This window comes from Nesoenas mayeri (genome assembly GCF_963082525.1).
Source record: "Nesoenas mayeri genome assembly, chromosome: 4".
Lineage (NCBI taxonomy): Eukaryota > Metazoa > Chordata > Aves > Columbiformes > Columbidae > Nesoenas > Nesoenas mayeri.
Genome location: NC_137540.1, coordinates 2,717,896 through 2,726,061, shown reverse-complemented (window position 1 = coordinate 2,726,061; position 8,166 = coordinate 2,717,896).

The window sequence follows — 8,166 nt, the reverse complement described above, 5'->3', positions numbered from 1 at the left end:
AAGTTTCAGCTCATACCACTAATATTTTCTCTCTCACTTCTCATGCCTTAAAATGATTATACCTCTGTCTCCCCCTCCCAAAATAGTATGCCTCCACTATACAGTAACGTTTAGCTATACCATATCTTTCAGTTCTGTTGCATATTAATCTTAAAAATTAAATTTTAGACAGCAATGATCTCTGCTGCTTTTCCTCTGGACTGGGCTTTACCAGACGCTTTTGCATTATGTCACTCAGATTCAATTTCACTTTCCTTCAGACTAAATATTGCCGCAGATACCTAACACTTTCACTCTGCTGTATAAAAATAGAGAGACCTTTCGTCTACTTTTTAAGAAATCTATTGCGGTTCATGTGTAAGACAACAGAAACCTTTGCAGCCAGCGTTTCTGGTTTCTTCCCAAACCACCAACCAATTCCTTGTGTTTAGATGGCTAGAGTCTAGCCCTGCATTATTAATGTGTTGAGAAGTGTTTCCATTCACCCCAGTGCCGAGAGCTGGATCTATACTTTGTGTCACCTGAAATCCAAGAGCACCCCTGTGGCATGGGACATTTCTGGGGGCTGCAGAGACCCCTGCCCCCTTTTTAACGTGCTTGTTTCCTCTGAGTGCTTTGGAACAGCATGAGAATCAAAGGGTATATCCTTAAAAGATATCACTGCTTAAAACTGCAGTAATGTGTGGCTTTTCCCTGGATAATGCCACTAAAGGGCCTCATGACTTCCCTTGTCCTTTTTCTATAAAACAGCCTCCCCTCTTTTGCTGCTAGTGGAGCTGGGAAAAGGTGTTTTTATTGGCAAAAAAACCCATGAAGTAGGTGTGGAGACACCCATGACGAACTTTGTGTAGAGAGGGACTCAGTGGGACACAGCCAAGAGGTTCAAGCATGATACAAAATCCCTAAATCAATCATGAGGGATTTTAAAAATACCTGAAATACCCTTGTTGTGGAAGGGAAGAGACAAAGCCCAAGGTCCTGCCTGCCCCAGGCTGCCTTTGCAGACAAATACATGATGCATGTTTTGGGTCATAGCACCCAGGATGTCTTGGCTATAGAAGCTGAAGTTATTGAAGGAAATGGTTTTTTAGGTGCATTTTCTGAGTAAAACACTTTCCCTCAACAGGTGCAGCAGCAATGGGGTGGAGGCAATAATCTACTCAAAACCAAGCCTTCGTTGCTGGTAATTAATGACCCTCTTTTGCTCACCCCATGGTTTTACTTGTGAGGCTACAACAGATCTGGTGATACCAATATAGCCACTGCAGCAGCACCAAACTACAAACATTAGCCAGAAAGGACAGTGTATGGAGAGGAGCTGGTCATTAATAGGCTATTACTTCATGCAATGAATTCCAGGAAAACACGTTATATTTTGATTACGGGCATTCGGTGAGGGAACTGCAAGTACAGTGCTTGAGATAAAGAAGAGGTCAGATAGATAGACTTAAATAGCGAATCTGAGTATGACTTATTATGTAATTATCTATCCCCCATCACCATGAGGTCTGCATATCTCAGGCAGCTAAAAATAGAGCTGCTTCCCTCTGCCTTTCCCCCTGGAAAGACGTGATTCACTTGCTCATGTTTGATTGAACCCTGTGAGCCGTGTCGGCAAAGAGAAGCGAGGGCCATGCGTGTTGAAGCAATGCTGGGCTGTCCCCAAGCTGCAGCAGACAGGCAAATGGGGAAAATACAGTGTTTCTCCTGCTGCACCAGGGCTGTACGAGGAAATTTTAGGTCCTCATCCTTATGTCACCCTCATTTTTTTCCTTTTTGAAGATAGCATAAGCATAATATTGATTTTCTAGCGGGACTTCCCATGCAGCAGACTCACAAGATGCTCACACTTTCGCTGTTGTTGCCAATGTTTTATAACATTGAGACTGGAAAGTTCAGTTACTATGCAAAAAATTAAACATTCTGTATGCTGGAAAAGAAGCATGGGCAACACTTTTTCCAAACTGGTTATTAAGAAAAGTTACATTCTTCCTATATTCTTTCTATTCTTCTGCCCTTAGGAATACAATTTTTATGTTAATTTCTGGTTATTGCCATGAGGCACACCAGATTAAGGAGTGAGGATAATATTGATCCAGTGCCTCCTATTTAGTCATGTGTCCTAGCATGGATCGCAGGCTTACATTTTGGTGACAATTCCAGTCATGCATTTGAATCCATCACTGACATTCACCATATTATACAGGTAGAAATATTAAATGGCAAAACTTGGATCCCAGTTGACAGCCAACATCATGGTTGTTGCATTATTTGGATCTAGGGATTTGGGTTGTATTTTTGATGTAATACCTACAGCTGAAACACAAGTGTTTTAGTGATTGTGACCACGTGCTGCAGTCAGGGAGGGTGAAGGGTTTGGTGTCTGGGCTTGGGCTGGAGAGAAGATGAGGCAGCCACAACGTTACTACTGTCTGGGCACACGCTCATGCTACATCTCAGCCTCTGCTGATGTTAAATGAGGATAATTCCATTTTCCTCCCTCCTAGAAAAGCTGAGAGACAGCCTGTTGATAAGTTATTCCCTAAAGTGCTTGCCAGCTGCTTAAATAGCCTGTAAATATTCCGCAGATACTCTTTAACTAGAAACACATCATATTTCTGCTCCAAGGCTTTTAGGCTTTTTCCCACCTTCCTAGAGATGCTCCTAGAGATGCTTCAAAACAAGGGAGGCTCCGTTTTGCGTAAATCACAATTAAACTGCAGAGGCCATAGGACATTTTAGTAGCTGGGCTTTCACATGAGTCCCAAAAGCAATTCCATAAATCTGTGGAAGAAAAAGATGACTGTGATGACTTATTAAATAAGATTTCTGGTGTGGAACTGCTGAAGGCTGGGATAGCATAGCAGGAAAGTATCGGTACCTGTTTTGCTTCTCTTCCTGGACACTTGTTGCTGGTCACTATTAGAGAGAGGACATTAAATCAACCAGATCTTTGTTTCTGTTTATTCAGGCTGGAGAGCAAAGCTTGAAAAGAAGGTCAACACTCATGAAAATTCACTATGGTAGTCTTCTGCTCTTTACCCAGTTTCATGATTATTTTAGAGTCTGGCTTGTTGAAACCACTGATTTCTCGGTAGCCTGTGGTATCAGAGTTTTCAATGTTTTAACACCAATGATGTCCCAGCAGCATACAACAGCCTTTTCTGAAACAGAGGCATGTGAAGAAGAGAGATTCAAATCAGCAGACTTTGTGGAGTGGTTAAAACCACCCTCCAAATTTTCCATTTTCAACCCTTCTCTCACACAAGTTTGGAAACACCACCTCCGTTGAAAAGGAAATCTTAGTTGCTGATTCTTGCTGGGCAGGAAGAGCTTCACCCAAAAGCAAATGTCTCGGTGCATCAGCAGCACCAGAGTGCGGCAGGACAACCCACCCATGAAGGACCATCTGCCAGACACCTTCAGCCCTGCTCAGAAGCTGTTCCAGGAAAAATCATTGCATGGGGAAAACCAATCCAGCCCGGCACAAAAACAAAGGCTTTATGAGGAAACATCCTATGCCAGCAGGGATGCATGCCAAGGCATCCACGAGGAAAAAAAAAGAAAGAAAAGAAACAACCATTCACTCCAAAAATAGGCAAGATAGTGAAACCATGGAAAGGCACAGAATACTTCTTTTCACTTGCCCGTTTCCCTTGGCCTCCAGACTGACACATCTGGTAGGCTAAAGACTGGGAGCATAAGAGCCCAAGGGGCCTGTCAGGGAGTTCAGCATTTGCTGCTGCAAAATAAGGTCTTAATCTACGTTGTGATTGCAAACACAATTTGGGGCCAGGAGGAGAAGGCTAAACCAGCTCAACTCCCATCCCCAGAAAAGCATGTGGCTTTTGGGCAGTGTGACAGTGAGGAGGGAAATAAAATGCAGGGTCATCCCTTCCAGGCAGCTGAAGCTCAACTTATTTCCACGTTACAAAATACCTTAGGGGACAGGCAATTTTTCCACTGAAGCTTGCAAGAAGGATGACAGAGATCCTACTGGTCACTTGGCTATTTTCCCCCTCAGAAAACTGGAAGCAGCCGCTGCTCGATGGCTGTACATCATCAGGAAATTTGCTGTATTTCTCCTGCCTTGTGCGCTCTGCTGACAGCCACGTGTGCACTGACACTCCAAACAACCTCAGCCTATTTAAAGCGTTCAGCAAATTAGTCATAACAAGACATACTTAACGCCAGGATTTGTTTCTATGGGTATTTGCACTTGTAAAAGATTTATTATTATTCTACTGATGCAATCAGTGTCTGAGACTTGCCATTGATGGCTGTCACTGCAGCTACAGCTGGCTGGCACAGCTGGTACTTGCCTCAAACTCAGTGCAAAATACAGTTGTTTCTTTTGTCTCCCTGCAACACACACCCCCTAGGCTCAAAAGAAAAGTGATTTTCAGAATACTTTAATTCACAGACAGTTTATGCTAACTTACTCCTCTGCCAAAATTAACACTTTGCTTCAACAGCCCATTTTCCTCCCCAGGCACTTGTAAAGACAGCAATCATATCCTTATATCCCCCACAGTCTTTCTCCACTAAGTTTAACAAAGTAAACTAAGTTTGCTCTTGTAGCAGAAACGTTTTATCCCCTTTTCCTCCAGATGCTGGTGCCCAAATGGTCAAGGCTGGTGACAGTGACACAAGCGAGACAAAGCTGCTGGTGGCTCCAATTTCCTTTCTGTTGGGTTGGCCATAAATGGAGACAGACAAAAAGATCTGGGAGTATTAGTTGATTGGATACAGCTTTTTGCATCTTTCTTGAAGACGTAGTTGGCCATTTTGCTGCATTCCTGGTGGCTCAACATTTTCCACTATAAGCTGCTGTTTGCATTTGTTTCACATTTACTGAACTTGAACGTGTTCAGTTTCACATTTTCCACACTTGTAGTCTGCTCTGGGCTGGATCGTTTGTTTCCAAGAGCACACCCGTGGAAAATTAGCTGTTAGTTAATGTTAAATACATCCATCTGTTTCTTTGAAGAGTTTTACCACCTGCTTACAGTGGAAAAGAACCTGAAATTTGGCAAGGAGGAACTCTAGGGAGGCATCTTCTTCTGTCCCCATGAAAATCTACCCACACTTAATTCCCCACAAATTTCTGGAATATACCATTTTCACATGCACCCACAGGCATACGTGTCTGACTGTTCCATGGGGATCAGACCTGCTTCTCAGCATCGTCCTAAGGACCGTGCACCACTGGTGATGGCAGCAGCTCATCTCATGTGTTATTGCCTGTGCCTTTGGCTTGTTCAGTCCAGCATAAGGTCCTGAAGATGACAAAGGTCCCCTGGAGCTTTGCTTTAAGGTGAAGAACACGTGTTGCTTTTTAAATGAAAATGCCTACGTGATACATAACCACAAATGAAGAGTAAACATATTTCAGAGTAAAAAATTCCAATATATTGTCTAAGACTCTACCAGAAATTTTCTCTCAAGAAATTTCACCACGATGTGTTGTCACCAGGATTGCTGACAGGCAGGTACATCACCTTGCTGGCATAGGGGGGAATTAGTAACAGCGGATTTACACCTGACTGGCATTTTGCAGTTGGCTTTTCATGTCCTGCTACCACCTGTAGCACTAACAAGTGCAACCAGTAATGAGTGCAAACCAGACATGTCATAAAGCAAATAAAATATACAGAGAGACATCCAAAATCTTAGTAAGGCATAGTATATGTTAATATACAGGTAAATGGGACAGGTGCTTTTTACCAACCTAAGGCAGAGAGATTCATTAAGATTCAACTAAGTTTTTCTCATTGGAAACCTTGATCCAAGCATTGGTTTCACTATAAAAAATAAATTCATTGTCCTTGGCAAAAGAAAATATTTAAACTTGTGGTCAGGTCTGAACTTTCCGTTACTCAAGAAAAATGGAACATATCCTATAATTGTGCTATACAAAGATTTAACAGAAACAAACAATTGCTGGTTGTAATTTAGATTTAGGACAAAGATCAAAGGCTGCAATCACAGTTCTAATGTATTGACTTTGGTTAATATTTTTGTATTTTTTTCACCTGATTCCTGATATCCCAGTTTTAGATGCTCTATACTCAAATAGGCAAGTGCTTGGTTGCCTGTGAGCAGTCTAAATGAACTGAAAGGAGATGCTCATGTAAATAAAAGTTATATATGTACCTTACCATTCACTGGATCAGGGCACAGGTTTCGAAAACACAGCTTTTTTGTTCCTCCTCCTGGCTCCTGTAATTAATGATTAAATAAGAAAACCAAACAATAGATAATTTGGTATAACTCCTGAGAATTTTTTATTCCATTTGAGTGAATGAATACATTCCTTTGTGAAATAGGAAGCGACAGTTAATATTGTACATTTTTATGTTCCATCTATTCTAATGTGGAGACAGTTTACAAGATTTTTCTTTATTGTTCTAGTCAATTTAAGATTCATTTGCTCTGTGACTGATGTTTCTGCGGAAATCTCACAGTGAATGTAATTATTCTATCTGATATTTCATACAACTTAAAGTTTTATCCTCTACTGCTACCTCATTTGGCATTCTAGCCTACATCAGTTGAAGTAAATGGTAATCTTGACATTAGCTTCAGGAGCAATGGTACTAATAGTATATTACATTAACAGTATAAAAGTGAAATACTTCTTCGCATACACCTCAAGCCCACTAGTTTCTGAGACACTTTATTAATACCAGCACATATGCAAGAGATGAGTGGAAAGTCATCTTGCAGGCTAACAAGTAAAATGCAAAGCTTTATCTGGATATAGAGGAGGTTGTTGACTCTTACTTTAGGTCTTACTTTCTTCGTCCCATTGGAAACTATGGCAATATCCTGCCTAGAGTCTTACCCACACAAATCTGTCAACATCTGAGTGCATAAACTGCTCCAGGGCAGGTTTTTATATTTTGGAACATCAAATACATTTCCTTATTGTTACTTAAAGTAATTACAACGGTAAAAGTCAGGTACAAGACTTGGGAGGCTTATAAGAGTACTTGCTTTCCAATGTCTGGCTCAAGAACAAAGGAGATAGAGCAGCTGAGGGTATTAAATGGAAAAAGAATTAAGGTCCTGGACTGCACAGTTGATGTAGGAAAATAAATAAACAGCCACACATACAAAAACCAAACAAATAAAAACCAAACCAAACTAAAAAAAAGCCAAACAAACAATAAATGTCCCACAAATTAGAGATAAAAAATTCAGGAAAAAAATTGAAACAATCAGAGAGGGCAGGACAGTATGTTTAGCCGAGGATTAAGCCATCCCTGTTTTCCATGAACATTTTATTTAATTAACGTTTAATTAACATTTGATTCCTCGAATGGAGGAATTGCATTTGGACACACCAAACTGATTGCAGACAACCTTGGGGTGATGCCTGGACCCAGCAGAAAACTCAGCACCCGGTGGGCACAGCCCTCAGCATCCCGGCTGTGGGTACTGCAGCGCAGTGCTGACCCCAATGAGCATCAGCCCCAGATCCATGTGTTGGAGCTTCACATGGATAACTATGTGTATGATGGGGCTCTACCACCCTTTTCCTCCCTTCTCCACAAGGTAAGGAGGTATGTTGGCCTCTTCTCCCAAGTAGCAAGTGGTAGGACAAGAGGAAATGGCCTCAAGTTGTGCCAGGGGAGGTTTAGATTGGATATTAGGAAAAAATTCTTCCCCAAAAGGGTTGTGTAGCACTAGAACAGGCTGCCCAGGGCAGTGGTGGAGTCACCACCCTTGGAGGGGTTTAAAAGGCGTTTAGATGAGTTTCTTAGGGACATGGTTTAGTGCCAGAGTTGGTTATGTTATGGTTGGACTCAATGATCCTGAGGGTCTCTTCCAACTGAAATGATTCTATGATTTCTGTTAAAGGCGTCTAGACAACAGAGTACCTCAAATAATAGTGCTAAGAGTTTTAACATTGCAATAGGAGGCCTGTCTCAGCGACCACCTCTGTAACTCACCACAGTTGTTTGGGTTTTTTTTTTCCCTATATCAAAAGCAAGTGTTTCAGTTGTCTCAAAGTTACACCATGCTGACACCCTGCAAAGCCTTGAGTCTACCAATTTGGAGGCATTCCTTTTTCTCCTGCACTGCTTTGGGTTTTAGTTTGTTCTTTGGTGGTATTCCTGTCTAGCTAGTTGCAAACAAGATTTGTGTTATCTTCTTTTG